This window comes from Lissotriton vulgaris, chromosome 5 (genome assembly GCF_964263255.1).
Source record: "Lissotriton vulgaris chromosome 5, aLisVul1.2, whole genome shotgun sequence".
Classification (NCBI taxonomy): Eukaryota; Metazoa; Chordata; class Amphibia; order Caudata; family Salamandridae; genus Lissotriton; species Lissotriton vulgaris.
In genome coordinates, this window is record NC_141693.1 from 1,680,103,445 (window position 1) to 1,680,125,646 (window position 22,202).

The 22,202-nt window shown below is 48.0% G+C and overlaps 1 protein-coding gene across 2 annotated transcripts in view; it reads right to left on the bottom strand.

The window, feature by feature from the left end:
* The window catches only part of KCNH6 (potassium voltage-gated channel subfamily H member 6), a 997,202-nt gene that overhangs the window by 207,932 nt on the left and 767,068 nt on the right, over positions 1–22,202 (bottom strand). The window lies entirely within an intron of this gene.

Sequence of the window (22,202 nt, forward strand, 5' to 3'; positions counted from 1 at the left end):
AGTGGTCATGAAACCCAGTGGAAAGGTCAGGCTATGTGTGGACCTGCGCGAATTGAATAAGAACATTGTGGTGGAGAAGTTTCCTTTGCCAAGAGAGATGCTGGCCAAAACGAGAGGAATCAAGTGGTACTCAACTATCGACCTAACGTCCGCATACCATCAAATTGCATTGCACCCGGAGAGTAGGAGGTTGACATCATTCATTACCCCCTTCGGGTGCTACCAGTTCCGCCGTATGCCGTTTGGACTAGCATCAGCGGCTGCAGTGTTTCAGAAATTGACTCACCAACTGTTCAAGAATATGGATGGCATCCAATATTTCCAGGACGACATCCTAGTGATGGGACGAGACAGTTTAGACCACGATGCAAAACTGACCAAGGTGCTGAGAGTTCTAGAAGGAAAAGGCCTCACGGCGGTGTGGGAAAAGTGCCGCCTGGGCATGGAATCAGTGACCTATCTAGGGCATGAAATTGGAGTGCAAGGGATCACCCCAAAGACTGAAAATGTGAAGGCGATTTGTGATGCCCCACCACCCACAAGCAAGGAAGACGTCAGGTCCTTTTTAGGAATGGTGGAATACTACAGTAAATTTGTGCAGCATTTCGCAACAAAGACGCACCACATGAGGAAATTAACTAGAGAAAGCTCAGTGTTCTGCTGGTCAGAAGAAGCACAAGTGGAATTCGAGAGCATAAAGAAAGATGTGGTGGGAGTCATACCTCTACATGGATACGATCCTCAGGGAAGAACGGTACTCACGACAGATGCCAGCGATAAAGGATTGGGTGCGGTGTTGATGCAGGACCGAGGACAAGGAGTGATGGAAACACTGAGTTTTGCCTCTCGCACATTGAGCGGCACAGAAAGAAAATACAGTGTCATTGAAAAGGAGATGCTAGCTGTGGTGTGGGCAATGACAAGATTTAGACAATTCCTGTGGGGGACAAGATTTCAACTCAAGACTGATCATAAACCCTTGGTGAAGGTACTAACCTCTAGCGGGCACGCTAGTGCCACCCCCAGGATCTCGAAAATGACATTAATTTAAATACGACGTAGAGTACATTCCAGGTAGTCGGAACAAGGTGGAGGACTATCTGAGCAGGGCGGCGGCCATGGAAACCTGGTGAAGAGGATCAGGCCGGTGGAGAAGAGATGGTGGCCCTGACGGATGACCAAGAGAAGGTCATCAGCAACCAGGAATGGACCGAGGCCTACAGTGAAGACCCAGCCATGCAGGAGGTGAAAAAATGTATAGTACAGGGCTGGCCAGAGAAGAAACACACCAGCGAAAACCTAAAGATGTACTATGAAGTCAGGGAAGAGTTGTCTATGGATGATCAAGGAGTGTTCGTGTATAGGGGCGACAAGGTCATTCCCCCAGCAGGCATAGTTGCAAAACTATTGGCGATACTCCATGAAGGCCATTTGGGGATAGGCAAGATGAAGTTGAGAACCAAGCAAGGATATTGGTGGCCAGGTATGGACCTACGAGCGGAATGGTATGTCAGGGAGTGCCCACAGTGCCAGGGAGCAGACAAAACACTCAAGCCACTGCGCCCGGCGCTGGGAAGGTTTGAACCCCCACAAAACACGTGGGAGGAGCTACTCATCGACATATTGGGCCCAATCTTGGATGGGCAAGGTACCCAAAAGTATGTGTGTGTCCTCATCGACAGATACTCAAAATGGCCTGAAATGAAGGTGGAAGAAGTAATGGACACGGAGATGATTTTAAGATTTTTGAATGACACATTTGTGAGGGAGGGCATTCCCAAATCCATCCTAAGCGACAACGGCCCTCAGTTCACCTCAGACAAATGGACCGGCTTCATGGAAAGAAACGGGATCCTCTCCAAGCACACGTTGATCTATCACCCGGCGGGTAATGGATTAGTAGAACGCTTTAACCGAGTGGTGATGGGATCCGTGCAAGCAGCGATATCCAATAACAAGGACTGGGAGAAAGAGATATGGAATATGGTATGGGCGTACAGGATCACCCCCACAGGAACTGGATACAGTCCCTTCCAAATCTTGAGGGGACAGGACCCCTTCACAAAGGACAATCGTGTGTGGAAGGAGAAGACCATAACAAGCAAATGGTCCCCGGCGGTGGTTCAGGCAAACTTTGAGAAAGCACAGGCCGTCTACGCAAAGCACTATGACAGGCGAAGAAATGTAAATGACACTGGATTAGAGGAAGGTGAATGGGTGCGAATTAAGTTGACGACGATACAAAGAAAAGGGGATAGCAAATACAGTAAACCCTTGCAGGTAAAGGAAGTGTATGACAGAGCTGCCCTATTGAGTGATGGCAATGTATGGTGTCAGGACCGCATGGCGAGATGCAATAAAGTGCTACAGTGGAGCCAAGGTGGACGAGAATTGGAAAATGCAGAGGAGTCTGGTGCAGAAAATGAACAACTCAACGAGGAGATGGACACGGGGAGAGAAGAAATCGGTGCGGAGCAAGGTACAGAGGAAGCCCCGGAGTGGAGAAGGAGACGAACATGAGGAGATCAAGAGAGAGCATGGCCGCGCTGAACAATGGGTGAGGTAGCGCAGAGACTCCTGAGAGAGAGGCCACGGCTACCCCGATAAGACAGACTCAAAGGGGAAGGACAGTGGTGAGACCAGCCTAATTTCAAGACTTTGATATGAGCGGCGGACTGTAAGTTACAATTTTCTATTGGTTGGAAAAAAGGGGAGATATGTAATGTTAGCGTTTCAGTGTACGCACATTGCGTCACGACGCGACGTGCCGGTGGCCATTTTTAGGGATGCGCGCGCATCCCTGCTCAGAGGTGCGAGTGTCGGAGTACGAAGCACCACAATTTACTCATTAAACAAAGTACTCCCTATTACAGCGTCCTGTCATTATTTCAGGGAACCACCATCTTTACAACCCATCTTTTGTTCTTCCTTTGCTCGTCTTTTGACACTGTATTTTATAGAGTTAATTAGGAGATTTTGTCTGCCGAGTTGCAGACAGAAGAGGCCCCTAAAGAGACCCAACCCCCGCTGTAGCTGCCGAGGTGGGGGGTCCATGCCTCCGACAGTACCTCCCTGCTCATAGGGGTCACACTATGACATTGAGCATGACTCTGATGACAGATACTCACTGTAAAGTCGCAGTCTGCTCTCTCCCTGCTCACATAGGCTACGCTGTGACATCACCGCTCGACCCTGATGCATGAACCGACAGTAACACCCTACTCACAGAGGTCACACTGTTTCATTGCTGCACCATCCTGAGTTTGATTCCAGGGTGAATTTGGCGTCTCCTCTCTCTCTCAGGCTCTGGTCACAGGTTCAATCTGAGATCGCTTCAGTTACCGAGAGTGACGTCATTGCGTGCTATCTCCATATTGTGTATTGACGTTTATCAGATCCTGTTAAGAGGGGCATGGGGCAAGCAGAGGTAACTGGGCCCAACCGCGGAGGTTGTGAATTTTACTCACGCTATCACAGGGCCTGACCTACAGTGGATTATGGGTCATTGGGCCAAGTATCACCCCTTTCAGACTTGACTTGGTCCGAGCAGGTCAAGGCTCTTCGAGAGAGTGGTAGGTGTGAGGCATATTCAGACGCAAGACACATTAACTGTGAGAAGGTATTTTAACATAATCTCACAAAGCATAGAGGCAAAACATTAACTACTGCCCACAGTTTCCTAAGGCAGACGTGCTGGTGTCACCCTGGGCAGTATCCTCAAGTCCATTTGTCCCTTTCTAGTGAGGCTGGTTATTCCCCATTCGATACTGGTGGTGACTTTCATATGCAGCCCACACTAGGTCCATGCAGCAAAGTCTACGTTTGACCTCAAGAGTCAACTTCAGCAGCGCTATGAGCTAAGTTCATTAGAGTCCTCAAAAGACCTGCTGGCCTTGAGAAGCATCGCCCAATCTGATGACAGGTGCCAAGTAAGGGCGCTGATCTGCGCGATTCAGTCTCCCAATGCTGTAGTCCTCAACCTCCAGCGATTTTATTTCTTGATGAAGAGCTGCTCCCCAGTCTCCAGACAGCTCGCATTGGTATCGGACGCCCTTCTACGCGGCTCATCGCAATCAGTAAGTGTTCTTCACAGCAGCCTTGTCAGTGGCCCCCTCTTGGCACCCAGGGGTCACTGGTTTCCATGTAACAAGGGGTAAGTCCCTTACTTCGCAGTGGCCCCGTCTTGGCAAGCAGGGTCACCAACTGGTTCTGCACAAGTGTGACGGCCCTTACTTCACTGTGGCCATCACCTGCACCTGGCATATGAGGGTTGCTGACTTTGGCTTTACAGAGATCCAGACTGGACTGAGCGTCTCACACTTTGCTCACAAGGATCCGCTCTGCAAGATACCTGCTAGGCCTCACCCCCTCTAGGTGCTGTCCTCCTCCGCATAGGATCCACTGGTCTAGGGAAACTGGCAGTAGGCCGGTGCTCCTGGCTCAGGGCAAGTGGTCTTGACTTCCTGGGTAGTGGCCCATCACCAAGCATGGAGACAAGCCGGCCTTGGGCCGTAGTTCTGTTTCCAACTGGTAGAATGTTGGTGATCTTCTCCCCTGATGAACAGTGTTGTTGAACAACCAGTGGGGCTCATGCCCCCACCTTTACAGTCCCACCTTTTAAATCACAAATGTGATTTAGTGTCGGGTCCTTTGAAATTCGGGCTGTGGTTGTCAGTTTATTTGAAGTGCTCTCTCCTCTGCTCTGTCCCTCATCAAAGGGCCAGGCTACTACAGCATTGAGTGTCTCTAGTTCCGACTGATCCACAACACAGACCAAAAGAACACCAGAGATCACACGTGGCTGTCAGCAGCCTCCACTGAAATACATACCCTCTGTAAAGGTTCAAAGGCCCAAGCCTTCCTATCAAGATTCCCTAGTAATGCCAACCCTATCAGTCCCACCACCTCCACGTCAATGAGCCCACTGACCAATAACTCTTCCTGGAAATAAGTAGCGCTTTAATGTGCACAGAGGGTGCACTGTTCCTCCTCCAGTGTGTGGTTACCCACCCCAGTCCTCAGAAGTGTTAGCATTCCACATTTCCAGTCTGGGGGTTGCAGTCCACACTTCCACTAGTTTTTTCAGGCCCTGGGCTTCCAAAATTGAACTCACTGCCCTGCATGTTATGTACCATGCACAGGCCCACATACATACAGGCACGCACACGTAAGTATCATGCACTGTTTGGTGCTACACACATCCACCATGCAGGCCAAGGGGGTAGAACCCACAGCTCTGCCTGTTATGTACCATGCACATGCAAACATACATCCCAGCATGCACACACGAGCATCAGGCGTAGTCCGGCGCTACTCACATTCACCATGTAAGGACAAGGGTGAGTTAAGTACACATCAGCTGAACTTTAGTTGAGTAAGCCAGTAGGCACCTCTCCAGTGAGTCAGTGACACGGGTAAAAAGGCCTGTTCACATTACTGATCACTAGTAAACAAAAAACAGGTACGCTGCTATCCCTGTGCTCTTGCCACTTTACCTTCTCGTAAGGACTGCTTCCCTCTACCGCTATGAGGGAAGCGCTTGAAGTGCCCCCCCCCCCCCCCCAGTCTATCTAGACCACATTACCAGGAGGCAGCCCTAGGTCATGGCGCACAGCCGCACACGCATGATCCGTGTTTGCCCATGACCAAAAAAAATGAGTACGACTGATTCAGATATCCATGCCGCTGGGTCACACAGGGTGGGGTGTACATCTGGGACTCTGTAGGGGACTTTATCGTCCTAACAGAAGTGCTCGCTGGGTCACACAGGTTGGGGTGCCCATCTGGGACAGTGTAGGGGACTTTATCGACCTAACAGAAGTGCCCACAAACTTGGCCTCTTGTGTAGAGAGTGATGCCACACCCGTTCCCCTCTTTTTATGGGAACCTGATATTAGATGCCCACCTGATGTCACAGTGGACGCTTGTGCCAGGGGCCTAATGTAAAATGATGGGGTCCCTCTACAGAATGAAGATATTCATTGACCTTGGGGTGCAATGGGGCCGCCTTGGTGGATTTGGGGGCCTTGGAGGGTTGGGAGCACCCCTGCACTGCGGGGCCTTCAGTTGCGCCTCTGGCTCGTGTTAGTGGTATATGCCACAGTATGATGACTATCTTCCGATACCTAGAATTATGTCACAGTCGGCTTGATGGCCACACTGTGATATTGTTACTGAGATACTGAGAATGAGGTCACAGTCTGTTTCCGCTCTATTTATACATTTTATTTTTCATTTAGAGGACGCAAGCAAGCATCTCGGATACCGAGAGCGACATCTGCTCCCTCGGATTTCACTTTGGGTGTGTATTTGTAAAGAGCGTGTGCTCGCCTCAGGATACTGATTTTAGAAACCCAGAGGAAACTACACTCTTCTTACTTTCTCTCTGACGGCAGATTGGGGATGCAACTCCACTCCAGTAAGATCACTGCAGCGCCGGATCAAGCGCAACGATCGTCGCAAAGCGCATGATATATTTATTTAATATCTATCCAGATTAAAAAATTAACAGTAAATCAGAACCTCAAAACATTAAAGAGCCGATATAAACCTCAAAACATTAAAGAGCCGATAGAAACCCGCACAATTTCCTAGCAGCGCTATGGCGGCCTGCTGTCGTCTTCTGTGTTCCGCAGCAGACGCGCCTCGCCCCCTCAGGTGCCTCGCCCTGTGCAGAGCAGGCAGCAACCTTCAGGGCCAGGGCAGGCCGCCCTGCAAAGGACATCCACGGGGCCAGGATATTAATTAGACTCCATCGATCCCCAGCCCCGGGAGCAGGAGCGCGTGCCATTGGGAATCAGGGCCAAAAGCCAACAGACTGTGGCATGGCGTGCGCGAGCGTACGCAGCCGTGCGCCCTGGCGGCGAGGTCAGCAGCCAGCCCGCGTGCGAGCAAAGGATCTTCATTTCGTCATTTTTGGGCAATATTTAAATCTACTTTTCCACGAATATTTTTATGATAATTTCCCTCGTAGCCACAGATTTTTCCAAACACACTGGTTTACACTGGTTTATAAAAAAAAAACCCATAATTTCAGCACAGGCAAAGGAGCACCATAGGACACATGTTGACTGTACGTATTTACACGTGTGTTTATTTAGCTTAAATCTAGCCAATAGCAGTGGAGCGCTGTATAGAATCAAAGGTAAAGATGTGGCCAATAGGTGATTGGAGGCAAAGCTAAGCTCTGAGGGGCAGATTTACAATAACTGGTGCATCCCTGCATATCAGCACCATGGGGCAAAAACGGCACAGATGCGTGACGCATCTGTGCCGTAAAGGTGGCGCATTGCTGGAATTGTGTCGCAAGTGCGATGTAGCTCCTGCAATGCTCTGGGGGGCCCTATCTTTACAAAGCTGTGTCAATCCTTACACCTTCTTCAAGCAGGCGCAGGGTTTTGACGCAGCATGGGCTCAAAAGTGACTGAGTGAAATCTTGTAGATTTCACTCAGCCACTTTTGGAAGGCGTTCCTGCGCCGGAACGCCCCCTCCCCCTGCGCAGGAACTCCTACTTCTGGAGAAGGGCTTTACAACGTGACGCATCTCCCAGATGCATCACGTTGTAAGTACCCCACAGCATGGCGCATCTTTTGCGCTGCCACTGCGTCACAAAAGTGATGCAACAGCGGCGTAAAAGAGGCGCAAGGGGCTTGTAAATCAGAGCTACAGAGCGCAGGTGGGCTGTCATTCCTCTGGGAGATAGGGTTCTTTAACAAGTTGTGTCTTCAGCATTTTCCTACATTGTAGCAGGACTGGGGCACTCCTGATGGGTACAAGGATGATGTTGTAGGTCCTGAGTGCAAAGATGAAGAACTGTTGCCTTATTTTTATTATTTCCACTTCTGCGTTTACAGCAGCGACGGCCCGTGGAGGGAGTTACGGTGGGGCAGGAAGGCGGGGAGGGGGAGGGGCAGGGCGGAGGTTGCTAAAAACCGGCATATGGATAATTGCAGGTAAGTAAACAATTTAATTAATAAAACGAATTTCGTAGCTCGCACTGCATTACATTTTGGGATGCAAGGCGCACTACGAAATTCGTTTTATTAATCAAATTGTTTACTTACCTGCAATTATCCATATGCCGGTTTTTAGCAACCTCCACCCTGCCCCTCCCCCTCCCCGCCCTCCTGCCCCACCGTAACTCCCTCCACGGGCCGTCGCTGCTTTACAGTCCTCTAGTGTCCCAAGACAGGAGCCACCAGAGATAGTGAGATTGTCAGCCAGATCGGAGGGGTGCTGGTCGTTATTGCTTTGTGGATGATGCAGGTGTTTTGAATGTGGTTTGGGCTGGCAAGCAGGGCAGTAGAATTCCATCAGACTGGGGATAATGCGAAGTTTCTTCAGGCTATTGATGAGACGTTGTAGGTTTTAGTATGTCCCTAAGGGGTGTCCAATATGGTATTCCGTTCCTTTTCTTTCCTAGGCCCCAAGCTATGGAGCACTCTCCCCGAGTCCCTGAGAAGCTGTACTTCTCTAACCATTTTCCGCAAGGGCCTGAAAACTTGCTTATTTTGAGCTGTTAACTTCCAGGCTCCCCTTCCTGTCACCAAAGAGCCAGGAAACCCCCTTTGGGCAGCTGCACTATAAAAAAAATATTATAATAATAATAAAAGAGAGGCGTGGATCGAGAACACAAGTGCTTGAACATCAGTTGTGAAGTGGCTTTCTGGAAGGAATAGTTCCACTTTCTATAGCTGAGAGTGGTGGTACGAGGCTGACTTAGGTTTCTCAGCAATGTGTTGCCTGAGGATGAGGGCAGTGTCTCAAGCCGGTGCAAGTTGTCTTGCAGGCAGGCGTAAGATAAAAAGATGACTCCAGCTGTTTTCGTGCCTAAAAAGCATTTTGAGCTGCTCCGTATGCCTGACCCTCCTACCTCCCATAATGGCTGATTCTGATGCTTGTGCATGAGTTGATTTGTTTGCGCCATTTGTTTGTGTGCAAATGACTTCTCTGCGTGTCCTGTTTGTATACCTGATGATCCAGTGAGGAGTTAGCTTCTAAGGAGAGATATGTGTGAGACATGGACATGCTCACACTCTGTTGGGCCCTGTACTCTACACTCTGGGTGACGGTGGCAGTCTGCAACACTCTTCTTAGGAGCCCTGGCCCTGTTGTTTCTGATTTATGTTTGCTCTTGGGTTTCCCTGTCTGGAAGTAGTCATTGTTTTTCTCTAGACCTGTATGGTTTCACATCTGAACAATGGTCATGGAGAGGTGGGTCCTTCCCTCTGTACCATACTACCAGGTTGGGAACTGGGCGATTGGTAATTTGGGCTGGGCCAATAAATGTTCTATGCAAAAAGAACAATTGAGGGAAAGAATGCAGAACAATATCATACATTCATCCTGGAATAGAGATCTGGTCCTAAATCCATCGTTTTTTTGCTCACCATACTATTCCAGTTTGGACCCAGCCATGTGCAAATCAGCTTGAACCTCACCCAATGGGAACAGTCCAGCGCGAACTGCCACACCAGGTCCTCCCAGGACTGGAAACAAGCATCCTAGGGCCGATTTCGGGTTTTCAGCCCTAATCTGCCAGGATAGCTTGACTCCAGTACCATGAAGAGCACGGGACCCATGACTGGGCACACCCGTCCCACTCGGGGCGACAAATGCAAAAAGAACAAGTGATGGATGGAATGATGATGGATTCAACCCAGATCTGTGACTGGGGGTGAGTGTCTCAAAAGTTTAAGCGCTCCGTGTTTGCTTTGTTTGCCCTAAGTTGGCAGGGTATGCCCAGACGGGGGTCCCTTGCTCACTTTGCCACTGGATTCAAGCTAGCCTGGCTGATGAAGGGTGTTACCCAGAAACCGGTCCCAGGATGCTTGTTTCCGGTCCAGCGAAGACATGGTTTGGCAGTTCGGGCTGGACTGTTCCCATGAGGCACAGGCTCAAGACTGATTTGCATATAGCTGTGTCTGAACTGGGGTGGCAAAGTGGGCTAAAGAACAATGATGGATTCGACCCAGATCTGTGACTGGGGGTGAGTGTCTGAAAAGTTTCAGCGCTCTGTCCCTCATCTCCTTGTGTTGGCCATTAAATGTTCTACCACGTCTTTGTGGCATTGGTTTAGTGATTTAGGAATAACCATGTGAGTTGCACCTTTTTCCTAGGGCAGGGTGTCCTTTGTGCCCCTTAATGGTTTGCACCTACACAGGCGACAATTAATTTGCATATACAATGCTGTCACAGGGAATGGGGAATATGTACACTGTAGGTAATCTTCCATGTCAGTGAATTACCTCTATTAAGTCATGTTAGTCCATTGCCTGACTTTAAATATCCACAATAAGGTGTGCCTGGGATTCCTGGGAGGTAGCAGTGGTGTTCTGCAAATTTCAAAATTGAAACTCAAAATGTAATAGTCAGGGTTAAGGGTACTGGATTCTCCTCTCTCATTGCATAAGCACCAGGCTATAGCAGCCTCTCTTCATTTAAGACCAAACCCTCCTCTACATGGTAGCACTAAACCATAACAACAGGAGCCACAAAATTAAAACGTATCCCTGTTCCTTAAATCTGGTCGACCATCTCATGGAGCATGCGCAGGAAAATACAATCAAGGGAAAGAATAGAGCAGACACCCCAGAAGGGAAAAGGGAAGCTTCAAACTAGAGGGATGACAGAGAGTGCAGGCAACAATGAATGGCGAAGGAAGGGCATCCAACCAGAATGAAAGAAAGGGTGGACAACCACCAAGGGAGAAGGGATGGCTGGCACATAATAAAAAAAAAAACAGCCAACCACTGGGAAAGCAGCCAACCATCAGGAATGGTCATAAAGGGAGAGATAAGTAGTGCATTCCACAACATTAAGGTGTGGAAGAGCCAAAGACAGCAAGTCATTGCACTAGTCCACAAAGGACATTGTGGCATTATTGTCACAGAAAGAGCCCTGAAAACCGAATGTGGTTCCTGCGCCTAGATGTGTGAGTGGAGAGGGAACTAAAAGAGAGACAGTTGCAAAAAAGACAGTCTCCCAAAGTGATGCAGCACCCTTTGACAATGTCTGCCCTTCCTGCACATGCGTGGGAAAGAATTACAGTTTATTTATTTGGACCTTTAGAAAACGGACATTATCTCATGGTAGTCATCGATGAGTATTCACGTTTACCTTTAGAAGAGGAGCTATTGTCAACTACCCATGACATGGTCATCGAGCGGCTGGATACCATATTTGTAGCGTGGGGTATCCCTGTTATTTTCAAGTCAGACAATTGTCTGCTATACAATACAAAAGAATTCAAGGAATTTCTGGTCAGACTAAATGTCAAGCATCAAAAGAGCACACCTCTGTGGCCTCCAAGCTAATGGTGTTGTGAAAGGATACAAGGGTATCCTTAAATGGGTAACTCAATGAGCATTGATGAAGGGAATCAAGTTTGGGGAGAAGATGTAGCCCTACAGCTAGAGCGCTCAACCTCAAAGGTCTCGGCAACATCGCTCAACATCCTGTGATTCTGGGCAAATCACTTAATCTCCCTGTGCCTAACAAAAATGAATGTGTTCTTCTCTAACGAAACTCGTGCTCATGTAAAGCGCTCTGATACCCGCGCTTTGATTTCTCTGGTCTAATTCGTGCTATATAAAACTCTGGAGAAAAAAAAAGTTAAACCAGGCCCAGTGTCAAGTGCTCCGTGCTATCTTTCAACCCCTCACTCAACAACAGGTGAGAGTCCTGCCACCTTGCTATTTGGGAGAGCCATCCGAACTAAACTGTCCCGGTGAACAGTAGACCGATCCTTGAATATGGATAAGGTTTGCGTCACAGACACTTCTCGGAAGTGTTAGATAATAAAACATATGCCAATCGTCATTGAAAAGGTCAGGAAACAACCTTCGATGAAGGTTACTGGGATCTGGTCAGGCAGAAACTGTAGCGGAAAACAGACACTCCGTTTGATGTCGATCCTTTGAGGGTTGTGATGTGCAAAGGATATATGGTTATGGCGCAGCGTCCTGGAAAGTCCATCTCACGGGACTCATCGCACTTGAAGCACCTACCTTGAAGTTCATCAATTCCTGCAATCATGAATGTGGTGACCCCCACATGACAGTCCAGATCCAGCATCAGAACTTGTGCCATCGGTGCACAACCAGTGTGCATCTCAATCACCTCTTACAACTTGATCTGGCCGACTAGTGCGAGCGCCTCAATGCCTTATTGAAGAGATATGATATGAATATCCTTTGTCATTTTTTTTGTAACAATGAGGGTGATGTAGTGTCATGAGACCATCTCTAGGCAAAGCTGAAGTCCACATTAACAACACCATGTTCTTTGCTGCTTTTCTCTTTTGAAATGTTTTCTTTTACCATGATAATGATGGAATGTTAGAATTGGTTGTAAGAGTACACCTGCAGAGTACAGGCTGGTCTAATGCAATTTGGTTTGCTGCAGATAAATATACGGTTGAAGGATGCTGTGAAAACAACCATTTTAGAAGATCCTGGGAAACAAATAAGCTCAAGACTGTATCTTTTCACTCTAACCTGAACAGATTGCTTCATGGGAACTATGTGTAGGTGAAGCAAATGTCAGAAGTGTGTGATTTAAGCTAATGCAGAGTAGATTGCAGCAGCAGAACACTCCAAGAGATGCTTGCATAAAGCTTGGAGCAGAGTAGGGTAATCCAGCCCCGGCTGCTACCTCCCACCCACAGTGGGGCGGGTGGGGGGGTGAAGGGGCAGGGGTAGGGGGGTGACCAGGTAAAAAATAAATTTTAAAAATCCAGTCACCACCCACACACCAGGTTTATGGTCCTATAACACTACTGCATGAAGCACATCAGTCAGTTGAACAGTAAAGGGGGAGGAATCTCAGTTGTCCTTCGCTCATTCTACCCTCGTACTTCTCAGCACATTAAGTTCTTCACCTCTTACAAGCTCCTCTCCTTTCTTTAAGAAAAGTAGACCAGTCTCCTTTCACCCAATGTACTCACCACTTGCAATCAACCCAGCCTTCTTCTCTGAGGTGCCCAGGATCATGTCAACAGGCTTGACAAGCTCTGCACTATCAATATCAGGCAACTCGCTAAAGATATTGTCAAAAAACTAGATATCGGGTTGGTGTGCTGTGTAAGTGGGAAAGAGACGTCCTTAATGGACAAGAACCCTCACTCACCCATGGGTGACATGCTTCATCACTGGGCTCCCTCCGCACATCGGGCCCAAATGATCCCTGATGTGGGCTGCAACACCCCATCTTGTGTAGTGGTGAGGGGAGGAGCTGAGGTGTTTTAAGGTGAAGGGGTGCCGCAAAGTGTTCCTAGTGAGTGAGGATAGAGTTAAAACAACAGAGGACAGAGACCCTGACCTCACAGTATACTCAACTGAGGACTGACTTGAGTGAGCCGAAGCGGCTGAAGGATACCTTATGGCTATAGAGGGTATAAGTCTGTCTCCTCCCACAGATGGAGATGGAGGGTTAATGATCAATACTTTTGGAAATGGCCAGTATAGCCATCTTATTATATTACAGATGAGTGGTATACATCCGCACAGAGTGGCTTACATTTAAATTTGGTCCTGATGAATGCCTAGGAACTCCCTTTGGAGTCCATGAAAGGCAGAAATATGTTGACTTCTGAGGGGGGATATTTGTTCTGAACCCACCTCCCTCTGTTGTTTTGACTCTATCCAATGACACTACCTAATAACATTATTTGAGCCCTTGCAATAGTTTTATTTTTCCCTGCACCCTGTCCCTCACTCACTAGGTCAACTTTGTGGCATCCCTTCGACTTAAAACACCTCAGCTCCTCCCCACACCACTACACTGGGTGGGGAGTTGTAGCCCACATCAGTGTAGTCACTTGGCCCAGATGTGCGGAGGGAGCCCAATGAGGAAGCATGTCACCTTTGGGTGAGTGAGGATTCTTGTCTGTTAAGGACATCTCTTTCCCACTTACACAGCACACCAACCCGATTTCTAGATTTTTTTAACATATCTTTAGTGAGTTTCCAGATTTAGATAGGGAGGGATATGTTCCTTGTTGCTCTCCCTTGGATCCTATGTGTGGTATTATACACTATCAACATCACACAGACATCAAACTTCGATAAACTCCAAATGAAGCACTTCAGACTATATTTGCTTTGCCAAGGTAAACCTTACCTGCCACCCACTTAGACAAAATTAATTAAATTAATTTAATTAAATTGATTAAATTAAATTAATCATTTACCCATCGCCTTTGACCTGCTACTTCCCTCGCCCACTCATTATGGACAACTGAAGCATTCAAAACAATTAACCGGGCCATTCAAGAATGTATCTGCCAGCACACTTGTATAAGAGCCTAGGGCCCGATGTAGGTAATTCTAATTTAAATTTTGGAAAAGGTGATGGACAGAGTTTCTGAATGATGCAGAATACTCCTACCCAGTCAAGAGATCAGGGCTTGATCCATCACCGTTTTTTAGCTCACTGCACCATCCCAGCTTCAGAACCTGGCTATATGCAAATTAGTCTGTTCCTGTCCCAGTGCATGATGGGAACAGGGCAAACCAAACTACCAAGCCAATTCTTATACTGGGAAGGAGACAAGCTACCGGGGACCGGTTTCTGGCATTTCAGCCTCGTCGGCCCGGCTTGCTTGAATCCTGATGGTGCAATGAGCTAGGGACTCACGTCTGAGTATACCCTCCCACACATAGTGTGGATAAAATCAATTTTGGAAAAGGTGATGGACAGAGTTTCTGAATGATGCAGAATACTCCTACCCAGTCAAGAGATCAGGGCTTGATCCATCACCGTTTTTTAGCTCACTGCACCATCCCAGCTTCAGAACCTGGCTATATGCAAATTAGTCTGTTCCTGTCCCAGTGCATGATGGGAACAGGGCAAACCAAACTACCAAGCCAATTCTTATACTGGGAAGGAGACAAGCTACCGGGGACCGGTTTCTGGCATTTCAGCCTCGTCGGCCCGGCTTGCTTGAATCCTGATGGTGCAATGAGCTAGGGACTCACGTCTGAGTATACCCTCCCACACATAGTGTGGATAAAATCAATTTTGGAAAAGGTGATGGACAGAGTTTCTGAATGATGCAGAATACTCCTACCCAGTCAAGAGATCAGGGCTTGATCCATCACCGTTTTTTAGCTCACTGCACCATCCCAGCTTCAGAACCTGGCTATATGCAAATTAGTCTGTTCCTGTCCCAGTGCATGATGGGAACAGGGCAAACCAAACTACCAAGCCAATTCTTATACTGGGAAGGAGACAAGCTACCGGGGACCGGTTTCTGGCATTTCAGCCTCGTCGGCCCGGCTTGCTTGAATCCTGATGGTGCAATGAGCTAGGGACTCACGTCTGAGTATACCCTCCCACACATAGTGTGGATAAAATCAATTTTGGAAAAGGTGATGGACAGAGTTTCTGAATGATGCAGAATACTCCTACCCAGTCAAGAGATCAGGGCTTGATCCATCACCGTTTTTTAGCTCACTGCACCATCCCAGCTTCAGAACCTGGCTATATGCAAATTAGTCTGTTCCTGTCCCAGTGCATGATGGGAACAGGGCAAACCAAACTACCAAGCCAATTCTTATACTGGGAAGGAGACAAGCTACCGGGGACCGGTTTCTGGCATTTCAGCCTCGTCGGCCCGGCTTGCTTGAATCCTGATGGTGCAATGAGCTAGGGACTCACGTCTGAGTATACCCTCCCACACATAGTGTGGATAAAATCAATTTTGGAAAAGGTGATGGACAGAGTTTCTGAATGATGCAGAATACTCCTACCCAGTCAAGAGATCAGGGCTTGATCCATCACCGTTTTTTAGCTCACTGCACCATCCCAGCTTCAGAACCTGGCTATATGCAAATTAGTCTGTTCCTGTCCCAGTGCATGATGGGAACAGGGCAAACCAAACTACCAAGCCAATTCTTATACTGGGAAGGAGACAAGCTACCGGGGACCGGTTTCTGGCATTTCAGCCTCGTCGGCCCGGCTTGCTTGAATCCTGATGGTGCAATGAGCTAGGGACTCACGTCTGAGTATACCCTCCCACACATAGTGTGGATAAAATCAATTTTGGAAAAGGTGATGGACAGAGTTTCTGAATGATGCAGAATACTCCTACCCAGTCAAGAGATCAGGGCTTGATCCATCACCGTTTTTTAGCTCACTGCACCATCCCAGCTTCAGAACCTGGCTATATGCAAATTAGTCTGTTCCTGTCCCAGTGCATGATGGGAACAGGGCAAACCAAACTACCAAGCCAATTCTTATACTGGGAAGGAGACAAGCTACCGGGGACCGGTTTCTGGCATTTCAGCCTCGTCGGCCCGGCTTGCTTGAATCCTGATGGTGCAATGAGCTAGGGACTCACGTCTGAGTATACCCTCCCACACATAGTGTGGATAAAATCAATTTTGGAAAAGGTGATGGACAGAGTTTCTGAATGATGCAGAATACTCCTACCCAGTCAAGAGATCAGGGCTTGATCCATCACCGTTTTTTAGCTCACTGCACCATCCCAGCTTCAGAACCTGGCTATATGCAAATTAGTCTGTTCCTGTCCCAGTGCATGATGGGAACAGGGCAAACCAAACTACCAAGCCAATTCTTATACTGGGAAGGAGACAAGCTACCGGGGACCGGTTTCTGGCATTTCAGCCTCGTCGGCCCGGCTTGCTTGAATCCTGATGGTGCAATGAGCTAGGGACTCACGTCTGAGTATACCCTCCCACACATAGTGTGGATAAAATCAATTTTGGAAAAGGTGATGGACAGAGTTTCTGAATGATGCAGAATACTCCTACCCAGTCAAGAGATCAGGGCTTGATCCATCACCGTTTTTTAGCTCACTGCACCATCCCAGCTTCAGAACCTGGCTATATGCAAATTAGTCTGTTCCTGTCCCAGTGCATGATGGGAACAGGGCAAACCAAACTACCAAGCCAATTCTTATACTGGGAAGGAGACAAGCTACCGGGGACCGGTTTCTGGCATTTCAGCCTCGTCGGCCCGGCTTGCTTGAATCCTGATGGTGCAATGAGCTAGGGACTCACGTCTGAGTATACCCTCCCACACATAGTGTGGATAAAATCAATTTTGGAAAAGGTGATGGACAGAGTTTCTGAATGATGCAGAATACTCCTACCCAGTCAAGAGATCAGGGCTTGATCCATCACAGTTTTTTAGCTCACTGCACCATCCCAGCTTCAGAACCTGGCTATATGCAAATTAGTCTGTTCCTGTCCCAGTGCATGATGGGAACAGGGCAAACCAAACTACCAAGCCAACTCTTATACTGGGAAGGAGACAAGCTACCGGGGACCGGTTTCTGGCATTTCAGCCTCGTCGGCCCGGCTTGCTTGAATCCTGATGGTGCAATGAGCTAGGGACTCACGTCTGAGTATACCCTCCCACACATAGTGTGGATAAAATCAATTTTGGAAAAGGTGATGGACAGAGTTTCTGAATGATGCAGAATACTCCTACCCAGTCAAGAGATCAGGGCTTGATCCATCACCGTTTTTTAGCTCACTGCACCATCCCAGCTTCAGAACCTGGCTATATGCAAATTAGTCTGTTCCTGTCCCAGTGCATGATGGGAACAGGGCAAACCAAACTACCAAGCCAATTCTTATACTGGGAAGGAGACAAGCTACCGGGGACCGGTTTCTGGCATTTCAGCCTCGTCGGCCCGGCTTGCTTGAATCCTGATGGTGCAATGAGCTAGGGACTCACGTCTGAGTATACCCTCCCACACATAGTGTGGATAAAATCAATTTTGGAAAAGGTGATGGACAGAGTTTCTGAATGATGCAGAATACTCCTACCCAGTCAAGAGATCAGGGCTTGATCCATCACCGTTTTTTAGCTCACTGCACCATCCCAGCTTCAGAACCTGGCTATATGCAAATTAGTCTGTTCCTGTCCCAGTGCATGATGGGAACAGGGCAAACCAAACTACCAAGCCAATTCTTATACTGGGAAGGAGACAAGCTACCGGGGACCGGTTTCTGGCATTTCAGCCTCGTCGGCCCGGCTTGCTTGAATCCTGATGGTGCAATGAGCTAGGGACTCACGTCTGAGTATACCCTCCCACACATAGTGTGGATAAAATCAATTTTGGAAAAGGTGATGGACAGAGTTTCTGAATGATGCAGAATACTCCTACCCAGTCAAGAGATCAGGGCTTGATCCATCACCGTTTTTTAGCTCACTGCACCATCCCAGCTTCAGAACCTGGCTATATGCAAATTAGTCTGTTCCTGTCCCAGTGCATGATGGGAACAGGGCAAACCAAACTACCAAGCCAATTCTTATACTGGGAAGGAGACAAGCTACCGGGGACCGGTTTCTGGCATTTCAGCCTCGTCGGCCCGGCTTGCTTGAATCCTGATGGTGCAATGAGCTAGGGACTCACGTCTGAGTATACCCTCCCACACATAGTGTGGATAAAATCAATTTTGGAAAAGGTGATGGACAGAGTTTCTGAATGATGCAGAATACTCCTACCCAGTCAAGAGATCAGGGCTTGATCCATCACCGTTTTTTAGCTCACTGCACCATCCCAGCTTCAGAACCTGGCTATATGCAAATTAGTCTGTTCCTGTCCCAGTGCATGATGGGAACAGGGCAAACCAAACTACCAAGCCAATTCTTATACTGGGAAGGAGACAAGCTACCGGGGACCGGTTTCTGGCATTTCAGCCTCGTCGGCCCGGCTTGCTTGAATCCTGATGGTGCAATGAGCTAGGGACTCACGTCTGAATATACCCTCCCACACATAGTGTGGATAAAATCAATTTTGGAAAAGGTGATGGACAGAGTTTCTGAATGATGCAGAATACTCCTACCCAGTCAAGAGATCAGGGCTTGATCCATCACCGTTTTTTAGCTCACTGCACCATCCCAGCTTCAGAACCTGGCTATATGCAAATTAGTCTGTTCCTGTCCCAGTGCATGATGGGAACAGGGCAAACCAAACTACCAAGCCAATTCTTATACTGGGAAGGAGACAAGCTACCGGGGACCGGTTTCTGGCATTTCAGCCTCGTCGGCCCGGCTTGCTTGAATCCTGATGGTGCAATGAGCTAGGGACTCACGTCTGAGTATACCCTCCCACACATAGTGTGGATAAAATCAATTTTGGAAAAGGTGATGGACAGAGTTTCTGAATGATGCAGAATACTCCTACCCAGTCAAGAGATCAGGGCTTGATCCATCACCGTTTTTTAGCTCACTGCACCATCCCAGCTTCAGAACCTGGCTATATGCAAATTAGTCTGTTCCTGTCCCAGTGCATGATGGGAACAGGGCAAACCAAACTACCAAGCCAATTCTTATACTGGGAAGGAGACAAGCTACCGGGGACCGGTTTCTGGCATTTCAGCCTCGTCGGCCCGGCTTGCTTGAATCCTGATGGTGCAATGAGCTAGGGACTCACGTCTGAGTATACCCTCCCACACATAGTGTGGATAAAATCAATTTTGGAAAAGGTGATGGACAGAGTTTCTGAATGATGCAGAATACTCCTACCCAGTCAAGAGATCAGGGCTTGATCCATCACAGTTTTTTAGCTCACTGCACCATCCCAGCTTCAGAACCTGGCTATATGCAAATTAGTCTGTTCCTGTCCCAGTGCATGATGGGAACAGGGCAAACCAAACTACCAAGCCAATTCTTATACTGGGAAGGAGACAAGCTACCGGGGACCGGTTTCTGGCATTTCAGCCTCGTCGGCCCGGCTTGCTTGAATCCTGATGGTGCAATGAGCTAGGGACTCACGTCTGAGTATACCCTCCCACACATAGTGTGGATAAAATCAATTTTGGAAAAGGTGATAGACAGAGTTTCTGAATGATGCAGAATACTCCTACCCAGTCAGAAACCGGTCCCCGGTAGCTTGTCTCCTTCCCAGTATAAGAATTGGCTTGGTAGTTTGGTTTGCCCTGTTCCCATCATGCACTGGGACAGGAACAGACTAATTTGCATATAGCCAGGTTCTGAAGCTGGGATGGTGCAGTGAGCTAAAAAACGGTGATGGATCAAGCCCTGATCTCTTGACTGGGTAGGAGTATTCTGCATCATTCAGAAACTCTGTCTATCACCTTTTCCAAAATTGATTTTATCCACACTATGTGTGGGAGGGTATACTCAGACGTGAGTCCCTAGCTCATTGCACCATCAGGATTCAAGCAAGCCGGGCCGACGAGGCTGAAATGCCAGAAACCGGTCCCCGGTAGCTTGTCTCCTTCCCAGTATAAGAATTGGCTTGGTAGTTTGGTTTGCCCTGTTCCCATCATGCACTGGGACAGGAACAGACTAATTTGCATATAGCCAGGTTCTGAAGCTGGGATGGTGCAGTGAGCTAAAAAACGGTGATGGATCAAGCCCTGATCTCTTGACTGGGTAGGAGTATTCTGCATCATTCAGAAACTCTGTCTATCACCTTTTCCAAAATTGATTTTATCCACACTATGTGTGGGAGGGTATACTCAGACGTGAGTCCCTAGCTCATTGCACCATCAGGATTCAAGCAAGCCGGGCCGACGAGGCTGAAATGCCAGAAACCGGTCCCCGGTAGCTTGTCTCCTTCCCAGTATAAGAATTGGCTTGGTAGTTTGGTTTGCCCTGTTCCCATCATGCACTGGGACAGGAACAGACTAATTTGTATATAGCCAGGTTCTGAAGCTGGGATGGTGCAGTGAGCTAAAAAACGGTGATGGATCAAGCCCTGATCTCTTGACTGGGTAGGAGTATTCTGCATCATTCAGAAACTCTGTCTATCACCTTTTCCAAAATTGATTTTATCCACACTATGTGTGGGAGGGTATACTCAGACGTGAGTCCCTAGCTCATTGCACCATCAGGATTCAAGCAAGCCGGGCCGACGAGGCTGAAATGCCAGAAACCGGTCCCCGGTAGCTTGTCTCCTTCCCAGTATAAGAATTGGCTTGGTAGTTTGGTTTGCCCTGTTCCCATCATGCACTGGGACAGGAACAGACTAATTTGCATATAGCCAGGTTCTGAAGCTGGGATGGTGCAGTGAGCTAAAAAACGGTGATGGATCAAGCCCTGATCTCTTGACTGGGTAGGAGTATTCTGCATCATTCAGAAACTCTGTCTATCACCTTTTCCAAAATTGATTTTATCCACACTATGTGTGGGAGGGTATACTCAGACGTGAGTCCCTAGCTCATTGCACCATCAGGATTCAAGCAAGCCGGGCCGACGAGGCTGAAATGCCAGAAACCGGTCCCCGGTAGCTTGTCTCCTTCCCAGTATAAGAATTGGCTTGGTAGTTTGGTTTGCCCTGTTCCCATCATGCACTGGGACAGGAACAGACTAATTTGCATATAGCCAGGTTCTGAAGCTGGGATGGTGCAGTGAGCTAAAAAACGGTGATGGATCAAGCCCTGATCTCTTGACTGGGTAGGAGTATTCTGCATCATTCAGAAACTCTGTCTATCACCTTTTCCAAAAAAGGTAATTCTAATTTACCACTTCTCCGATTCGGTATTTAAGAAGTGGTAAATTAGAAGGGGGGAAATGTAGGTATTTCAGATTCGGTAAATACCGAATCGTTAAGATTCGGTATTTACCGATTCTGTAAATACCGAATCGGTAAAGCCCATTGATTCCTATGGGCATTGAAGCCCATAGGAATCAATGGTAATTACCGAATCGGTATTTACCGATTCGGTAAATAGCCATTTTTGCAAGGGTGCAGGGGGTGTCACTTTGACACCCTCTAGCACCCCAATTCCGGACTTGTGTGTCATGTGGCACACAAACATGCCCTAAGGGCATGTCTTTGTGTCACATTGCACAGGTGTGCATGCACAGATGTGCATGCACACCTGAATTGGGTATTTGGGTGGTAAAATACCGATTCTTAAAGCCCTGTGGCACTCTGACATGTGCCAGCTACATCTGCATTTACAGAATCTGTACTTTACCGAGTCTGTATTTACCGATTCGGTAATTTTACTGAATCAGTAAATACAGAATCGGTAAAATACCGATTCTGTAAATGCATGCCCTACATCTATAAAAGGTAATACCGGTCGGAAACGGACGAATTCGGCCGTTCCCGACCGGTATTAGGGCACCTACATCGGGCCCCAAGTAGCCATATTGAACCAAATAAGAATATACAACACAATCTCATACGTAGCAGCTCAGGAGATGTGTCAATCACGGGGATAAGGGACGACATGGCATGCAACTATTG